Below are 19,626 nucleotides of genomic sequence, written 5' to 3' on the forward strand. Positions count from 1 at the left end.
TTCATTCATTCATTCATTCATTCATTCATTCATTCATTCATTCATTCATTCATTCATTCATTCATTCATTCATTCATTCATTCACTCGTACTTCAGAGCGGTAAAATCTACACAGTGCAGAAGGAAATACGTGAACTGTCATTACGCCCAGCTGCGTACGTACACACTTCTGAGTCCCAAAATATAAAAAATAAACGGCGACAAAGAGCCCCGATCGGTTCTGTTGTTCAGTAAGGTCACATTGGTAATGTTGAAGCGCGTGAAATTATCGCTATCGAATTGTAACGGCCCATTAATCGCATAAAACTCCAGCTCACCTGTGTCACGTGATAGTTTGTGTCACACCCGGCGCAGCACACTCGTGCCACATTAGCTGACTTGCACTAAAAGATGGGAAAGGAAAATAAATTTCCGATGTATCCTGTGGCATAAAAGACAAAAACGGGCCCTTTAGAACTTTCCAATAGGAGCTCCCTGGGCGTCGCCATATTCCTCGCTGGTCTGTTGTGTGCATGTGGCCCTAACGTGATGGAGGCAGTAGTGGAACCGGTTTGGAACAGTCCAGCATACGCCCAACTACACTGTATCAGGACTGGAATGACTGTGAAGGTACTAGAACTGCCAGGCCACGGTACAAGTACGTTAGTAGCTTTGGGAAGATCCAGCGTCGCTTTGGCTTGAGGCAGATATAAGAACTCTCCCACAGATACACTATTGGTTTTTTCCCCTTCCCTCGCTGCCTCCTACTTTTTCACCGGCTCGCTGTAACTTACAAGTCCAGCTTTCTTGTTCATCACTTTTAAATGTGATGCAGCTGTACAAGCTACTGTTATGAGTAGCGAAATCTTGCTTTTAGAATTTGTCCTGCGCTCTCACCGAGACTGACGTAGAAAACCAGTGAGCTGTGTCTTTGGCAGCAATTTTGAGGAAGCTGTGGATAATAGTAAAGCACTGTTATAACGCAGGGTAGCAAACCGATTATTATTGCGGTTAATCTCCCTGCCTTTCCTCTTCTACCTCCTCCTCCTCCTCCTAATGTTGTAAGCATATTGAAGGGAGTGGTCTAACCTTCCGGTGTGCAGATGAATCTTTTTTTTTTTAAGTCTTTCCGATCTCGCATCGAACAGGTAAGTCTTCTATAGAAAACCAATGGAGTGCTCAAAACTACAGTGCAAAACTACCAGCGTCCCAAACAGAGAACTGCGGATGTATTGACTGCTATGACGCAGTCGTACGATATGCGAAAAGATGTGTTCATAAACAACTTCCCGTTGAAAAAATATGCTTGTCCAAAATTTCTAGGCATGCATATCTCGATGACCCGTAGCAGGTTGTTATCTCATGTGTTCAGGACGCGCTTATTACGATATTTCTGTCTTAATGAAAGCATAGCAGCAACTACTGCGTAGCAGTAGCTGTAGAAACACTCTTTCTCACAGCCTGCGTCAGCAGAATAAATCAATCATTCCCTTCCTCATGAAAAAAGAAAAACAAATCCACGGCTTACTAATCTTATGCATTTTAGCGACAAAATTTTATTTCAAAAACTGTTGGCTCTGTACCAACACCGACATCCCCAATGACAATATTGGCCAGTCCAAAACAAATTCCTGTCTGCTGAGCCGTTGTTATCGCATGCCGCCGACCGCATGGCTGTATACAGCATTTTGCTAATTCTCTGTCTCTGCCGTATATATGCAGGATTCTTCTCTGCAGTAACGGAACTATATTTGTCCGGTGTTTCTAATAGTTCGTCTCCCCATTCGCGCTTATTTCTCCGTTGGTTCCGTCATCCCTTGTTCATTGACTGAAGGAAACTTTGTATTCAGAGTAAGCGCCACCGAGGGTGGGTTCAAATTCAGTCCTCTTGCAAAACGTGCCCTTCAGAAGAAGCGGAGACAACCGATTCCCCCCCCCCCCCTCCTCCTTCCTCCTTCCCTCCCCGATATGTTTTTCTGCGGCTCGCGGAAACAGCCCCGAAGCTGTACACTTCTAGACGGTTCAGACGACGCAGCTTCGCAGGTATGCGCGGATGACGTCACAAGGACGACGCAGGAAAGGCCCGGGGATTCTCTCTCTCTCTTTCCTCGTTTCGTTCTGTAAACGGGTGCGCATACAAACGAGGTGAAGGCTTTGTACGACCTTGCTTTTTTACTGGTTCGCTATTGTATTATTCTGTAGCGTTGAATTCATGAAAGCTATGCTAGTTTTTACACAGAATGAGCGAGAACCGACACGACGCACGCAGTGGAAGAAACATGAGGCCAGGCCCGCATCCTGTCGATTTGCTCTAATTTTGTAAGGGTCACATCGTAGCAACAGGCCCAAATTGCTTCGCTTTGTGAAATCTCGAGAAAGCCAATGTTTAAATCTCGCTGCCAAGCGTTCCACTCAAGTTCGTCCTTCGCTCGCATCGAGTCCTTAAGACTACCATAGAAAACCAATGGGGAGCGTGTCTGACGACACAAATGATGGAAAGAGCAAAAAAAAAAAAGCAAGCCTGCCAAGGGATATGCTGATATGCTGCGGATATGCTGATAGATATAGTATAATCTTAAGATATATGAAAACAAAATACGTTCATAAACAATTTCCTGTTGATGAAGGCGCTTCACCAGAATATCCGGGTATCTTCAAGGTGGGGCACTATGGTGCCGAGACGCTCAGGCGTATACTCACGCAATTATAGTTGGTTTGTTTATTGGGGCTTAACGTCCCAAAGCGACTCAGGTTAGGAGAGACGCCGTAGTGAAGGGCTCCGGGAATTTCGACCACCTGGGGCTCTTTACCGTGCGCTAACATCGCACAGCACACGGGCCTCTAGAATTTCGCCTTCGTCGAAATTCAGCCACCGCGGCTGAATCGAACCCGCGTCTTTCGGGTCAGCAGCCGAGCACCATAACCACTGAGCCACCGCGGCGGGGCTCACGTAATTATAATCTTGCTTGTACCCGACTGTAAGAAGATTTCTGTAACAGAATGTCTGCAAATGACGTTCCAGCTTCAGTCACGTAATTATAATAACTAAAGCTGAAAAGGATACTGAGAACAACTGCACCCACTCTTCGTTATTTGTAGACATTCTGTTATAGAATTCTTCTTACAGTCGGGTACAAGTCAAGAAAAAAGCGGCTTTTGCCCGTCAAAGGATCCCCTTCGAGCCAAAAACGTCGGCTGATTCTGGTGAACCTGTTAGCGTGATAAACCAGTGGCAGATGGAAGGAAATAGTCCCCCTCTTTACATTGTCGGGGATAATCTCCTCCTTGCATTGTCACGCCACTCTCTTCATTGTCAAGCTACTTGAGCCAGCAGGTTCATGAAAATCGGCCATTGCAATTGGCTTGAAGGGGGTCATTTTCAACGGAAAAAGTCTCTTTTTTTTCTTGACTTGTATCCGCGGCTATAGCTATACTCCGTTTCATACATAGCTGTCAACGCAGCCAAGGCTACGGCGCCTGTTCGCGCTCCTCGTCCGCATCGTAATGTAGTGCGTCAAAAGTGAAAAGAGTAAAGAACTCAAAATTAAAGTTATTATTGGTTAATATTGCAGTATAATGATAATGGTGTTTTATTTTGCAGAAAGATTGCTTTTTCTTTAATGTTCTTCAAAACAGAGTGCCTTAGTTTTCTGGGTTTTTTTCGGCTCCTCCTGTATCAGGTTTTCGCAGCTAGGCCGGCCGGCGATGTCGTCTGCTTTCGTCTTTCGGTTTCCCAGAATGCGAAAATGGCACCGCTATCTCCTACTCGCTTGTTTTCTTCGCCCACTGCGGCTTTAAAAACATCTCCTGCTCGCATATTCTCCAAGCTGAAGCCTCCGAAAATTTCGAAAGACTGCAAGCAGGTGATCGTCAACGTTTACTGTAGCGTAAGGAAGCGCTTCCCGGAGAAGACTGCGCGTGATGTTCTCGAAACTGTGGGCGAGGTGACCGGGGTGAGCCCTCGGACAGTTGCGAGGTTCAAGAAAGAAGGTCTCTCTGCTGGAATAAGATCACCTTGTGTGCCGCATGCTAAAAAGTCGCTCATTGCCCGAGAAAAGCACTTCGCAATCACGTCCGTCGCCAATACAATACAGTGCCTTTTCCCTTCGAAGCAAGTAAAGAGCGCTGTGTTTTTCAAGGTAGGCATTAGAGTTTGACAGTTTCGACTTTCTACCTAATGATTATTTTAATAAAAATAAAAAAAGAAGTGAAAAAAAACAGCAAAAGGCGGGAGTCGAACCTTGGCATCTTGTAAAATGAACACACAGGCGCGCGCTTCGTACCACTCAGCCACGACGCGAGGCGGACGGATACATTTTGCTTGTTTTTTGCAGAGGACTACTTTCGTACCTTTGGCAGCGTTGACAGCTATGTATGAAACGGAGTATACGTTAATGTGTGTCCGGCAGCAAAAAAAAAAAAAACTTTATTGCTGAGAAAATTGCATCTAAAACTTTCTTGCCACTAGATTCAAACTCGCAACGTCTACACTGAAATGGGCAATTCGCTCATAGAAACCTGTGTCGACGCACCGCAGTTAAATCGTGAAACTGGTCGGAGATGGCGGCATCCTGTACGTCATTCTTTGTCATTTTCTATCTCATAAAGTCTCAGTTTTCAGTGGAAATAGCGTCTTTGACGTCAAAATACAGTATTCTATCAATACGGGCTAACTTCAGGTTGTCCTCCGAGCCCTTTTAACAGATATCAAGAGCTAAAGTGTTTTAGCTGCTTGACTGGAGGACCGATTGATTGGCTGTTTAAAGAGAATGCGGGGGCTCTTATGTATCATTATGCGATGACAATGCGTTAGCGTTAGATCTTCTCCTTGCTTAAAGAGCTAAGGTTGCCGACTTAGCGTATTGATCAGCGAAAGCTGATTGGCATTGCCTGATTGGCTCTCCACCGTCAACGATAGCCACCCGCCGGGTTCTTTTCGTGGTAATCACCATCAGATCGCGCACTCCTCTGTCCACGTCTGTACCTTCTTCGTCACGGTAGCCACCCTCTGCGTTCTTCCCATGGCGGCCACCTTCCGGAGAGGATTTCCCTCTCTCCAATTAACCACCTGCCAAGCGTGGCAGGTGGTGTATACAACACTTCGCCAGACGCTGTTTCTGCACGATGGGGCGCATTAATAAATTTAATACGCAATTATCGTTACTCCTCCTGGCGGGAGCTTAGCTTTGGTTAAGCCTGGTAGGTTGCGAAAGCAGGTGCTTTATACTGCATATGCAGCGCCTCTAGTGGGAAGAGCGCAGCGCACCAGTTACCCGACGAGCCGAGCTGGTAGCCCGTCTCTCGCTCCTGGTATGACGTCACGCTGTGACATCACTAGGCATAGTATGACGTCAGGAGTCAATCTAAAGGTCAAACGTGCCAAGCGGCCGCCGCTACGTGAAAGGACGTTCTTGGGAGTAGTATTGCTTTCGCAATAAAAAAAAAAAAACACATGGGTCTGGTGCTTAAATACGTACTACAGGTCATATCCGGAGTGTTAAATCAGATAACACGGGCACGCAGTACTTCCTCAGGTCCTTCGATATCACGGCAAAAGCTCAGAAAGCTGCCTGTGCCCAACAAAGAATAAGATTCGCTGCTGGCTTTGCCAGCACAAAACGCGCCATTTTTTGCTCGAGCCTGAGGTGCCAGGAAGAGACAGACTTGGCATTGTCTGGAAGCCGCGCGCGATTACGGCACTGCATGCATGCACTCCAGCAGGTAGCCGCGCAGGAAGGCACGCGCGCATTAGGCGAGGAGAGAAAAAAAGAATGAAACGAAGAGAAGAAGAGAGAAAGGAGGAAAGAAGAGAAGCATCTGGAATGACCCCATCGTGCGGTCGGCGGTTGCAAAACGAAACGGGAGACCCCGGCGTATAAAACCGATTCCGCGCGGTCCGGCGTTATCACGCGCCTTCTTGCCCCCCCCCCCCCCCCCCCTTTCCCCTTCTTTCCATTCCGTCCGTTGCCTGTGGACGATGCGCGAGGACGACGTCTCGCAGCTGGCGACCTTGTTTACCGTGGCCCGAGGAACGCGAAATTCCTCCTCCCCCCACGGCTCACGCCGGAGCGTGTGGCGCGGAGACCGACTTCGTTTTCCTTTCCTGTCTTTTAAGTGCGCCTCATTTTTTTTTGCCTCCCCTTTCTCCATCGCGTGGGTGGTCGTGCGGACACGGGCTGAAACAAAAGGACGAAACGTGGACCAGCGGAAGTGAAACAGAAATTGGAGGGCACAAATTGAGCTCCACCGTAAGGGTACGGCGCGGTAGCGTTAGTGGGTTAACGCGGAATTGGTGGATTAATGCAGGATACCAGTATATACGGAATTGTTCATTCTTGACTTCACATTCATAGATTCCTGGGAGTCCTCGTACCGCTCCAGGCGCAGTGTTGCAGCAGTTAAGGAATGTGCCAACCCATATAAAAATGGACTATAGACAGTCTATAGACTTCTTATTGACTATATTGACTTCTTATAGATATTGCTTGTTGACTATTCATAGTCTATAGACTGTCTATAGACAAAAGTCTACTAAAAGTGTATGGCCATAAATCTATAGGTTGTCTATAGACTCTCTATGGCATTTGTATTGCCTATAGACTGTTCTCCGGGATTTTTCTACAGACAGTCTATAGAATTTATAGACAGAAGTCTATAGACACTCTATAGACTGTCGAAAGTTTTTTTTTGTAAGGGATTGCTCTGCGTTGGCAGGTGGCGACCCAGGTTGCTCCTCCCGACCAACCTCTCACGACCAGCTATAGTTTTACTTCTGCCTGCCACGGTGGTCAGTTTGCTCACAACCTGGTTGGCAGGTTGTGATGACGTCACAAGGTCACGTGACCTAGGCGGCCCACTTAGGTAGCGAGCGGCTCTTTCGCTCACGACGCCGTCGACGCCGGATTTTATGTAGAACGGGAGCATTAAAGCAACAGCGTTAAAAAAGAAATTTGTTGCTACCACACCCACGAAATTCCGGGCGCAACGCTTGCAGAAATAGATTCTCAGGTGGTTGAAATTTATCCTGAGCTCTCTACTAAGGCGCCTCTCGCAGACCAAGCGCAGCTTCAGTACGGCGAACCACACATTCAGTGATACCATACAGTCGACCGATTGCACACAGAAGGCCATGCTATTGCTGTTGTTGTACTCCGTCGAAATGGCACTCATGACTGGGGAGAAAACCGGTGTATTTTTATCGTAGACTTGCTCATGTGATTTCAAGCTCGCCTGGGTAACATACGCGACATATTCTCGCACTTACGCGTTGATGTGTGCACTGTACGCCTAACGTGACCGTGTAATACAGTGTACGAGAACGCATTTCTGCATTAAGCCGGAAACCTTCTGTTGAAAACTTCCGGGCATACAAAGCAGCAACTGAGTTGGGGCGGTGAGTTGGGCAGGGTATTTAATGCGAATACAAGATAACTGCCGGTCCTTATGGGTTACAGACTGGATTCCAAGAGAAGGCAAGCGTAGCAGGGGGCGACAGAAAGTTAGGTGGGCGCACGAGATGAAGAAGTCTGCGGGGATAGGGTGGCCGCAGCTGCCACAAGACAGAGTTAAGTGAATAGATAAGGAAGAGGCATTTCCCCTACATTGGGCGTAGTCAGGCTGATGATGATGATGACGTCTGCATCTGTAGTACCTATCGTCAGTTTCTGGACACATTTATCCGCCTGAATGCTCTTTCTGTCTGTCGCGACGTATGGAAAAGGACATTCGCCACTTGCTGTGCGTCTGGCATGCACCGTGACCAATCAGCCGATCCCGCATGAACTGGGTCCCTAGTTATTTTGTCACTGGGACAAAGGAGTCGCATCAGCGGTCTCTTCTGAACTTCATTTTTTCGGCACACTCGTTTTAATATTTTTATTCGGTATTTTTATGCTCGCAGGCAATGAATAGAGTCTCAAAAAAAAGTTAAAGAAGGCATCGGCGTCACCTTCGTGAGACTGCGCTTAAAAAGGCACGAACGGGTGCGATTACTGGTTACAGCGGCGACATCTTGGCGGAAGCTGTAATGCAAAGACTCTCCTGCATCGGGATTTCTATGTGTGTTAAAGAGTAGCCCCAGGTAACTGAGATTAATACACAGCCCTCCAGATGAAGCTCGTCTATTGCTGGTTTTCGACCAGGATTATCAACGCCGACGTCAAAGTGTTCTCTCCTTACTAGCACATGTCTCTTCAATTAGACCTCTGTTTCCGATTTCGTCGCCCTAGACAGACGCTATTACTCCTGTCTGTGACATTATCTGACAGGAGTATGTCGCTATCACTGACAAGAACAGGCGGCGATGTGGACGTTTCGTACGCCCTCGTGAGATCCCGCCTCTGAAATCTGCCCCCCCCCCCCCCCCCCCCCCCTCCCCAATGACCACAAGGACTTGAAGCTGAAGACAGTGGCACTTTTGAACCCGGTTGTTAAATCGAGACGTTTTTTAAAATATTTAGTCACTTTTATTCTGCTGTGCTTAATGGTGAACGAAAGCTTCGAAACTGATTACTGCGGCAAGGACAGCGAGAGAGCTTCGAAAAATTTCTCAGCGATAATAATAATTTCCCTACCCGGGGTGTAACTTCAGTGTTTCCAATTTCCGAACATGATTGAAGTAGCTTTCGCTGCGTTGTGTGCGCTGTGTGCTAGGAAATGTCCTAATGAAGAAAGTGACAAAATTTCAGAAGCATAGAGGACAAGCAGGGGTCCCGTCTTCATTTCAGTATGTGCTTACATGCTTTTTTTGTACTTTTGCGGGGGCTTTTTTTTTTTTTTTCAAACGCTTTAATGGCTGTTGGAATGCACGTGGATCCCCTTGATTTCTTTCCTACCCCCACCGTGACACCTATCTTTTCTGAGTTCCTGAAGAAAATGACCAAGATATGACTTTCGTTATGTAGATGCTAATGAGTAGTTACTCCGTTATTGCAATTATGCTCCACCTTGGGGAATCCGGAACAACACTGTTCCCACTTACTGATCAATTCGCCCCCCCCCCCCCCCCCCCCTGCTTTCACTTACCAGCAATGTTGCCGAGTGCATTTTTGCAAAGAGAGAGTTGCAAAAGTTAAATGTTTATTGCACAGATTAATACAAATACTAATGTTATGGATGGTACTGCTTCCCTTTTAAGAGCAAGTCAAAGCGTGGCTCAGCAGCACTCAGAGCCAGTCTCATATCAGCTGCCGGGTCAGGGCCGGTGAGGGTTCTCGAGGAACACGAGAAGACAGCCCGCGGAACCCCTGTGTTCCGTGGAACCCAGTTTGAGAACCCCTGGTCTAGATGATCGTGTCTTATCCTGAACTGGATTCCATACTGCTTTTTAAACACTTCGTATAAATACTTCATGTGGTACATAGAGCATATTTCACTGTAATAAATACATGTTTTCAAAAAAAAAAGACTCATTATTATCATAGTCCGGATTATCATAGTTCGGATAGTTCCGGATTCGATCCCCGGAACAGGACGAAGTTTTTCGTCAACCGCGAAGCTCCTGCGAAAGCTGTATAACTTTCCTTTACAGCCGGATTGATGCGTTTGGTTGCATGCTAACGAGCAATTACTCCGTTATTATGAATCTACTCCAGCTTGGGGGATTCCCCTAAACACTGACTTTGTATGACTATAACCATACTCACTAAAGAGGAGCACAGGTGCATAAAAAAGCCAAGAACAATTTTCTTGCGACACTGAACCTACTTCCGTGTCTTCAGTGCCTCTGAATCCGTTGTCCAATATAAGGGAACATTTTTCTATTACCATGTCTCTGAGGGATAGAAATCACAGATATTGAAAACAGCACACGGCTAGAATACAAACAGCAAGGGAAATGGGACCTGCTGGCAAATGCGGTTACTACTCCCAATGGAAGGCTGGCGATAAAACACAACATGTGACAACGCGTGCGTAGGGCTTCATAATGCCGCGTTCTTGTTCAGCTGACAGCGAAGGTTATTCAGGATGCAAAATTGCAACTATAACGATTGCGAAGGAGAAAATCTTCCATGAGGAAACGAGGGCGTATGTTACTTTTATTGAAATAGAAGATGGCCGTTCAAGATGAAAGTGCAGATGCCGTCATTCAAGCCAATATTGGAAAACAAAGTGTACGCAAGGTGCGTCGAAAGTCTGCTACAAATCTTCTTAGGATGCAAAATTGCAACTATAACGATTGCGAAGGAGAAAATCTTCCATGAGGAAACGAGGGCGTATGTTACTTTTATTGAAATAGAAGATGGCCGTTCAAGATGAAAGTGCAGATGCCGTCATTCAAGCCAATATTGGAAAACAAAGTGTACGCAAGGTGCGTCGAAAGTCTGCTACAAATCTTCTTAGGATGCAAAATTGCAACTATAACGATTGCGAAGGAGAAAATCTTCCATGAGGAAACGAGGGCGTATGTTACTTTTATTGAAATAGAAGATGGCCGTTCAAGATGAAAGTGCAGATGCCGTCATTCAAGCCAATATTGGAAAACAAAGTGTACGCAAGGTGCGTCGAAAGTCTGCTACAAATCTTCTTAGGATGCAAAATTGCAACTATAACGATTGCGAAGGAGAAAATCTTCCATGAGGAAACGAGGGCGTATGTTACTTTTATTGAAATAGAAGATGGCCGTTCAGGATGAAAGTGCAGATGCCGTCATTCAAGCCAATATTGGAAAACAAAGTGTACGCAAGGTGCGTCGAAAGTCTGCTACAAATCTTCTTAGGATGCAAAATTGCAACTATAACGATTGCGAAGGAGAAAATCTTCCATGAGGAAACGAGGGCGTATGTTACTTTTATTGAAATAGAAGATGGCCGTTCAAGATGAAAGTGCAGATGCCGTCATTCAAGCCAATATTGGAAAACAAAGTGTACGCAAGGTGCGTCGAAAGTCTGCTACAAATCTTCTTAGGATGCAAAATTGCAACTATAACGATTGCGAAGGAGAAAATCTTCCATGAGGAAACGAGGGCGTATGTTACTTTTATTGAAATAGAAGATGGCCGTTCAAGATGAAAGTGCAGATGCCGTCATTCAAGCCAATATTGGAAAACAAAGTGTACGCAAGGTGCGTCGAAAGTCTGCTACAAATCTTCTTTTGTTTTTGTTTTATTTATGGTTTATATATTTATGGTTCACGAAAATGTTTGGTAATGAAAATTGCAAACGAATGCCTGATTCAAACAGTGGTCACTGATTTCGAAAAAAAAGAAAAAATAACCACTGGAACAAAATTGTCATAGAGTGCATTTACACACGTTCTTAGCTTTAAACAGCAGCTTACCAATATCCATGCACAGTAAGTATACGTATTACTTGGGAATTTTTCGCAATTAAACCGTGCCTAAAAGGAAAAGGGAATCTGCACGATTTAACAGAGAATTTCAAGAATCAGCACGGAAATTAGGGAACTTTTTAACTGAAGACATTAGAAACTGGCGGGATAAATTGCTACCACCTAATGTATACAACGTTGCCGCCGATGACGCGTTTAACACTGCGTCGCTGTATGATCCATGTGTGCTGCGCCGATTACCTTAATCGCGTGTTGGCAGCTCAGGGCTTTGCTGGAGTACCCACGTGATGTTCAAACCTCACTCCCCCCCCCCCCCCCCCCCCCAGTTTCTGAAGCTAGGCGGTCGGCCTATGCAACGAACTGACCAGTCTGGGGACTGTAGTAATGTTCAGCTGACACTAGTCTGAGTTTGAGTTGCACACTTTACGTACGAGACGCGAGTTCGTGCTAGTCGTTGACATCATAGCTTCCTTTGCTTCAATTAGTAAGTGTATTCTAGCGAATAAAACGTGACACTGAAGCTTAAGAACAAGGGGCTGATGGCGGCAAACTTTTCCCACAGGCCGTCGCTGCATGAAATACGGGGGTGGAGCGCGGAAAGTAAAACAAACACTCTCGACTATTGATACACTTGAAAAATTCCGGCATCTTGGCGTTAATCAATCCCAATGAACAGCAAGTGGTGAAGAAAAAAGAAATTAAATAACGCAGGGAAAAAGCAGAGGATTCCAAAATGTTGGCGGGAAGAAGTGCACAAACTAGGGATTTTTTTTATCTATATAATGGGATTATCGGTTATGACATGAATCTTGACTGCCCAGTAGTCACCTATGTGACAGAAACTTGGGCGTTAGCGAGAAGGCTAGAAATTAAATTGAAGACAACGGAGTGAGTTACAGAGAGGAGATTGATATCCGTGACATTTATGATATGGTTTGGTTTATGGGGTATAACGTCCAAAAGCGACTAAGGCTATGGGGGACGCCGTAGTGAAGGGCTCCGGAAATTTCGACCACCTGGGGTTCTTTAACGTGCACTGACATCGCACAGTACAGGGGCCTCTAGAATTTCGCCTCCATCGAAATTCAGGATATCTTAGCTGAAATCAAACACTAAACGGACATGGGCGAAACACGTAATTCTGAGTAAAGGTAGCCTGTTGCCAGTTGGGGCAACACAAGGGCCTCAAGGAGAAGGAAAACGTAGCAGGGGGCGGCAGAAAGTCATATGGGCTGATGATAGTAGGAACTTTGTGGGGATAAGGTGGCTGTAGCTGCTACAGGACAGGGTTTATTAAAAGACAGTTGCAGATCAGGCCTTTGTTCTGCTGTGGACGTAGTTGTGTTGCTGTTGATGAATGATGTTGCTTACGATGACCATGATGGATGCAAGCAACATACTGTTGTCCGCAGAAGGCTCGAAGAAGAAGAAGACAGATGCAGATAGCATCATTCAAGGAGTGTCCAATGGTTGCGATGATCTTAAGAACTCTGTGGTCTGATTAGATCACAATGGCGTTCTAATACGCATATGCTCAGAATACCTTTTTTTTTTTACCTTAATTCCCGCCACACAATTTCCCTCATATGTAGAGGACCCTCGAATATGAAAAGAGAGAGCAACCACTTTTCACAAAAAGAGATTTTTTTTGTTATTTCTCTACTAAAGTTGGCAGTCACTTTTGGGTCTTATACGCCAAGATAATAGGTAGTTAGTGAGCTTGTCACAAATAGTTACGGATTTACGGATTGGTCATTAAATTAATACTCAAGCTTCGTTCCTTTCTATATTGAAGGGCCCTGAACAACTCCCGAAGGTTTTATTAATGTACGCGTTCTTATTTATTTATTTTATTTGTTTCATACTGCCAGCCTTTGTGCAAAGGCCCTTGGCAAAAGTGTGTGTTGCAGAAAATGGACATTGCAAGGAACAAACAAGGCAATAATTTAGAAGAAAATTGATAACGTAACGCCAACAAACAGCGTACTTGAAGGCAAAGTACCAAGCTATGCAACGAGGACAAACAAGAAGGATAAAAGAATAAAAAGTGTGCTCTTCACCTCAAACACTCAGAGCTAGGCGCTGTACACGAGTAATACTCACAATCTGCACATCAAAAATTATCACTGAAAACATTATTATTTAAAGAAATTAACTCAGGAACAAATGTGGCGTGTAACGAAAAATAGCCAATGTGAAAATGTGCGACGGCATTTCAAGAAACATTATAAATGCGAACGTGCAACCGTAGAAGAAAAAGCAGAAGTCTGTGAGATTTCCTAGTAAATTTAATGGTAGACGATGCAAGATCAGTAGCTTAAAAAAACAAACACAAAGTTTGTAGCAAAAAAGGCTTTTAAAGCATATCCAAAAAAAAAAAAACACGACTGCTGGACACTACATAGCTTCACGGTTCGTGGGAAGAATGAGTGCTTGGAACTATCAGTCCTGCAAGCGAAGCCTTTTAGCTTGTTAGAATGACGCGATCCTGTTGGGCGTCGACAGACATGTTCAGTGTAGTGATTAGTGTTTAGATGTAGTTTACCGGGATTGATTAGATGCATGTGTTTTACTATTTTGCGGCGTCTTCTTCCCTGTAGTGTTTTTAGGTTTGCTTTACCTGAAAGATTGCTGGGTGAAGTTTTCCAGCTGTATGAATTAAAGATTAATCTAACTGATTTTCTTCGAACGTTTTCAAGTTTGGTTATGTTTAGTTGGGGTGTACGGATCCTATTCGACTGCTCCGTTTTCCAAGACTGGCCTGATATACGTTTTATAGGTTTGAATTTTTTAGTTACGTGTATTTACAGTATACAAAGGCTTTCTGTATTTTTTTCCTTCTGCCTCCATTTTGCTGAGTGAAAATGTGAATAAAGACCCCGGCTTATTTATTTATTTTATTTATTTGGTCATACTGTTAACCCTCAAATGAGGGTCGTTACAGGGAGGGAACAAAAACAAATACATAAATGATCAATCATGAGTCAGAGTTCAAAATTTGTACACCATTTCTCAAAAATGTATCAACACCTAGCTCAAATTGTTGCACGTTCATACTCTCCACAACATCACTTGGCAATTTGTTCCACATTTCAATTACGTCAGGGAAGAAAGAATACCGGTACACATCCGTACGTGTGTTAATAGGCTGTAGTACCCTGCTGTGGTTTTTCCGGGAACCACGTTTTAGAGGCGCTTTCACATAATGTTCTTTATTTATTTTTAATGTCCCTTGCATTATCTGGAAAAAAAGTTTGAGTCTATGTTTTATTCTTCTAATTTCCAGCGTTTCCAATTCACACTGCTGCATCATCTTTGTAACCGAGTCAGTACGGCGATACTTTGAACATATAAAACGTGCTGAAATCCGCTGTACTCTTTCTACCTTCTTTTTTAAGCATTTTTGGTGAGGGCTCCACACAGCATTCGCATATTCCAGAACTGGTCGTATAAACGTTTTGTAGGCGACTAACTTAATTTCTCTAGTTGCGTTTGGAAGTTTTCTCCTAAGAAAGCAAAGCTTCTGGTACGCTTTTGAATAGATATTCTCAATATGAATACGCCAGTCTAGATTATGCGTCACTGTCACCCCTAAGTACCGAAAACTCTGCACCTCGACCAAGGTATTTTCTCCAATATTATATTCAAATCTGATAACGTTCTGTTTTTTAGTTACGTGAGTGTATGTAGATTTATTGTAGTTAATTACCATGCCCCATCTTTGGCACCACGAGTTTAATGATTGTAGGCATTTATTTAGTTTGATCTGATCTTCCGTGCAGGCTACACGCGTGTAAATTAAACAATCATCGGCGAATAGTTTAATTTTTACAGGTGGGTTAATATTAGACGGAATATCATTAATATACAATAAAAACAAAAGTGGGCCTAAAACAGACCCCTGCGGCACTCCAGACACAACTTCACACTTCCCCGACTCACTTTTCCCGATTCTGACCCTTTGATAACGGTTTTTTAAATATGCCTGAATCCACAATACTACATTTTCACTAATTCCTAGGCTCCTCAGTTTGGAAAGTAGTTTATGATGTGCAACCTTATCGAATGCCTTCGCAAAGTCTATACATACAACATCTACCTGTTGGCATTCATCTGCAGCTGTACAAAGGTCATGTACAGTTTCGATTAGCTGTGTCACCGTCGAAAGGCCAGATCGGAAACCGTGCTGAACTGGGCATAATAAATCGTTTTTTTCTAAAAAATACAGAATAGTACGTTTCCTGTTCACGCGTGCACTATGCGGGGTTGTGTCGAGTGGTGAGTCTTCCCCGTGTGTACTTCAATGGCAGCAACCGTTAAAGAGTAATAAGTTTAACTTCTCCGTAACGGCTGTTGCTGCGTGTTTCTGCACGCTTCGCTGAGCCTTCATCTTTATCTTCTATTTTATTTTTTTTTTGCGCCTTGGGAATAAAACAGAATCTGCCTCAAGGCAGGCGCGCAGACAGATAATGGCCGGGGGGGGGGGGGGGGGGGGGGAAGGTCCTCTCCCTTCCACCGGATGAGTCGACTCTCAAGAAAAAGCATAGGCGGTAACATCGCGCGTGACGGGAAGCATGGAAATAAAAAGCAAAAATATAACTTCTTTTTATTTCTTTTTACTCAGCCTTCTATTCTGCCCTTCCTGCGGACATGGCGGTGTTCCAGGAAGAAGTAACTGGAGTGCGTTCTGTCTTTTTTTTCTTTCAGGAAAAGGAGTTACATGTACACGTATAGGTATATCAAAGTGCAGGGGGGCAGTTACCTGCTGTAGCTACTGCGACGTTCCTACACGAAGTCGAGCAGAAGCTCTTGCACTAGACAAGCTTGAATACATACATCGCGCGCAACGATTGCCCGTCGCATGAGGTCTTGCCGACCATGAGTCCAACTTAAGCGTAGCTCTTTGAGTTAAACGCACAAAACGATTTTGCGCACAAAAATTCGGTTCGTTTCAAATTCCGCGGGTAAGTGGTCAGTGCCCACACTCTGAACAATCGCGATAACCGCGGAGGTGACGGCGAAGTCAACAATCGGTCCGGCGCACTTTTCATAACGGGGTATTCTTCATGGTTTGTATTTCGAGAAGCGAATTTTAGGCAGTTCTCCCTTACAAAAACTGTTTAGACAGCCTGTAGACTGTCCATAGACTTCTGTCTATAAAGCGTACAGACTCTCTATAGACGAATCCTAGAGAACAGTCTATAGGCAATACAAATGCTATAGAGAGTCACAATCTATAGATTTATGGCCATGCGCTTTTAGTAGTCTTTTGTCTATAGCCAATCTATAGACTATAAATAGACAAAAAGAAATATCTATAGGAAGGCAATAGAGTCAATAAGAAGTGTATAGACTGTCTATAGACCATTTTTATGCGGGCTGACCTGGCCTGTCTGTGGCTACACTTAATCCTCCGATACCCATAGCACACACTGAAAGTTTAGGAGGGCAACAATGTTTCGCCTGACAGAAGGGTAGCTTGACGAGCTAGTTGGTATTCCATGATGCGAATAAAACGAGTAAGATCGTGGAAACAGAGGATACTACGCTCGCATACACGTCTCCCTTTTGAGTGTGTTGTTTTTGGCGCACCATTCATAGAACGCAATGGATTACGAGAAGTGAGCACTAGTGACAGGTTAACTAAACTGAGCGGTTTTTGACACTAAGGAAAAACGATCACAATATGATAGAGTCTTTCTACATAAATTCGACGCGTCAAATTTTGCAGATGATTGTCATTTTCGTTTTTCGCTTTGGTTCCGCCAGTTTGAAGACATTTTTCCATTCAGGGTATTCTGAAACTCACGGAAAGCCAGCTAGGTTTATGCACCAAGGTTTTTCTCTACACTTGCCTCTCTATAACTCAGCTATAGTCAAGTCCAATAGTACCTCATTACTCGGATAACTAACAAGACAAACGAAGTTTGAATTTCTCTCAACTTACCGGTTATAAATAGCTCGTACCACGCAAACGCTTCACGATACTTGAGCCCATCCCCCCCCTCGATAACACCTGCCAGACATCGCAGAAATGCAATAAACTTTAGCTTCGCATACACCAAACATATTTTATTCTGATATTTTTCTTTTGCCAACAGATGAAAACGGAAGCCTGTGGACTTGCCATTGTATCCAAGAGGCATGACTAACAGTTGTATTTCAGCTCAACCTTCTTTTGTTCTCGGTTTGTATTGCACGTCGTACTTCCTCGTGTTCGACGCCTAGAATAAACAAAAGAAAAAAACAATAGAGCAGGATACGTGTCAGCTAATGGATTGTTCTTCGAAAAAGGCAGCCCTGCTGCTGTGTTAGCCTCCGCAGACCCAAGGCACGTACAAGCACGCCGCTATCGGCATGCGGATCTCGTGAGTTCGGTCCCTGTCGCTAGCCTTATGTGTCTACTCCTTGTTTTTAATTTATGCAGATAATAAAAAGAGGGAAGCACTTCTTCGCTGATAATAGAATACTGTTCTAGTTTCTTCCCACGTACCACCGAGAATTGCAACAAGCCAGCTTGCTGATTTCGTTCGCTTCCAAAGCACAAATGTATTCAAGTCTATTAGCTACTGATCATCACTGTAAAATTTACTTCACTCTGCCCACTTACTAGTCATACAAATAATTTCGTATTCGCAATTTGGTTTCTTGCACTGGTTATCTTCTACTTTATAGCTTGCACTGGTTATCGTTACTTTTGTTGTTCCCGCTCCTCGTATTACTCCAGATGTACAAATAAGTAAAAATGCTGTCGATTTCCTCGGCTTCAGTGACTCTTGCCTACTTTATTACGTCTATGCAGCCAGGCCCAAACGTCCCCAGATTTATTCTGTGCGTCTTATTTTTCTCGTAACCTAGCCCTAATACCCTCATGTCCTGATAGGCCTACAGTAATCATTACCAATAACAGTTTTATTGAACCAATCAGTTCGCATAATTCGCGGCTGTTAGTGTTTGTCGCTGAGCAAAGAACCGAACGGGCTCTGAAATGTCGCTCATGGGATGGGACTTTGATTTAGTTGCAACTTTTCGCCTATTTGGTTACACTGCGTCACAAGTGTCGCAGCTCTGGGACAAGTGACGTAAGCACTTATCCTTCTCGACTCCGAGGAAGCTCCGGATTTACGCTCGATATAACTACAACATAGAAGTGGGAGCTACAACATAGAAGTGGGAGCAGTACGTTATTCGTGCTGAGGAGCACTATTTAGGAGAAAGAAAGAAGTGTGTGTCTGGCTTATACATGGGGTGTGACCATTGGTTTAACGCTAATAGAGAGATCACTTTCCCATTACCGCTACCTCTACGTAACCTAACTGGTCACGTGGTCTACGTTCACCCGAGTCCCGACGAAGAAACAGCACTCCCCACCGCACACACAACGTCACGCTTCCCCCTGTGGTTGATGGAGGCTGTACATACATAGCACATACACCTGTACAGCGGCGCTTTCCGCCCTCTCGTTCTCTTACATCGCAGCACGGATGTTGTTGCCAGCTGCGCTCTCGCGTAGCCTTACCGGCCCCCTCTCCTTCCTCTCTTTGCCCTCTCCACTTCATTCGGCGTGCGCCGGCGAAGTCCCGCTCCTGGCGTACCTCGCGGCGGCGACGTCAGTGACGCAAGGATGGGAATGCGGTTCGTCGGCAGAGCTTACCGCGGCGGCGGTCTGTGACGTGCCGACTAGCAAGCACATGTGCGCGCACACGCGCACGGGGAGGTCCCCGCTGAGACGACTGCGAGCGCCGAAGCGAGTTTATTGGCCCATCGGCCGCGCGGCCAGCTATCGACACGACTGTTAGCGCCGAGCCCCTGCTGCGTGTAAATGAACTAACGGTTCCTGTGTGGCTTCTTCGTCCGTGCCGCGTGACTTCGAACCCTTAGAAGTGTGTGCCCGATTTGGAGTGAGCAGCCGCTTGTGAGGACTGCGGTAGCGAAGACTTTCGGAGTACAAGTGTATTAATTCATTGAACGACAGCGCAAAGACGTTGGGTCGTGAAGTTTGTGGCTCGTCAACGTCTCGGACAGTGTCCCCTGTGTGATTGACTTCAAAGCTGACAAGCAATCAAGGACTAAGGATTTCGGCTGTATGCCACTACGCCCTTGTGCAGCGCCGAGACGCGTTTGATCACAGAGACAGAAGTGAGCGGTTGTTGTGGCTCGCATGTTTCGAACAGCGGTGCGCCCTGACAACTGCGCCGATGCTGAAAAACAAGTAAGCGGACCTCACCAGTATGTTGCTAGACTGTATGTGGTTAGATTTAGTTTTGCTGCTTGGAGTGTAGGCGGGCAAACGAAAACAAGTCAGATTAGCTGAGGGCGAGTTGAAGTATTTGGTTCTGGGTCGTCGCTTTCCGGATA

At 45.1% G+C, this 19,626-nt stretch overlaps 1 protein-coding gene across 4 annotated transcripts in view; it reads left to right on the plus strand.

Annotated features, from left to right (window-relative positions):
* LOC149334976 (ras-like GTP-binding protein rhoA) overlaps positions 1–19,626 on the plus strand; it is a 48,747-nt gene that overhangs the window by 1,201 nt on the left and 27,920 nt on the right. The window contains exon 1 of one of the 4 annotated variants that reach the window (XM_089551659.1): positions 18,629–19,480. The exons of 2 other annotated variants lie outside the window; for them this stretch is intronic. The gene's annotated coding sequence lies outside the window, so the exon portion shown is untranslated. Of the gene's footprint in view, positions 1–18,628; positions 19,481–19,626 lie in introns of those variants that run through there. One more of the 4 variants, XM_089551662.1, reaches the window with a different exon arrangement.

The sequence above is a fragment of the Amblyomma mixtum genome, chromosome 7 (assembly GCF_055824585.1).
Source record: "Amblyomma mixtum isolate Tamu chromosome 7, ASM5582458v1, whole genome shotgun sequence".
In the NCBI taxonomy this organism is placed as follows: Eukaryota; Metazoa; Arthropoda; class Arachnida; order Ixodida; family Ixodidae; genus Amblyomma; species Amblyomma mixtum.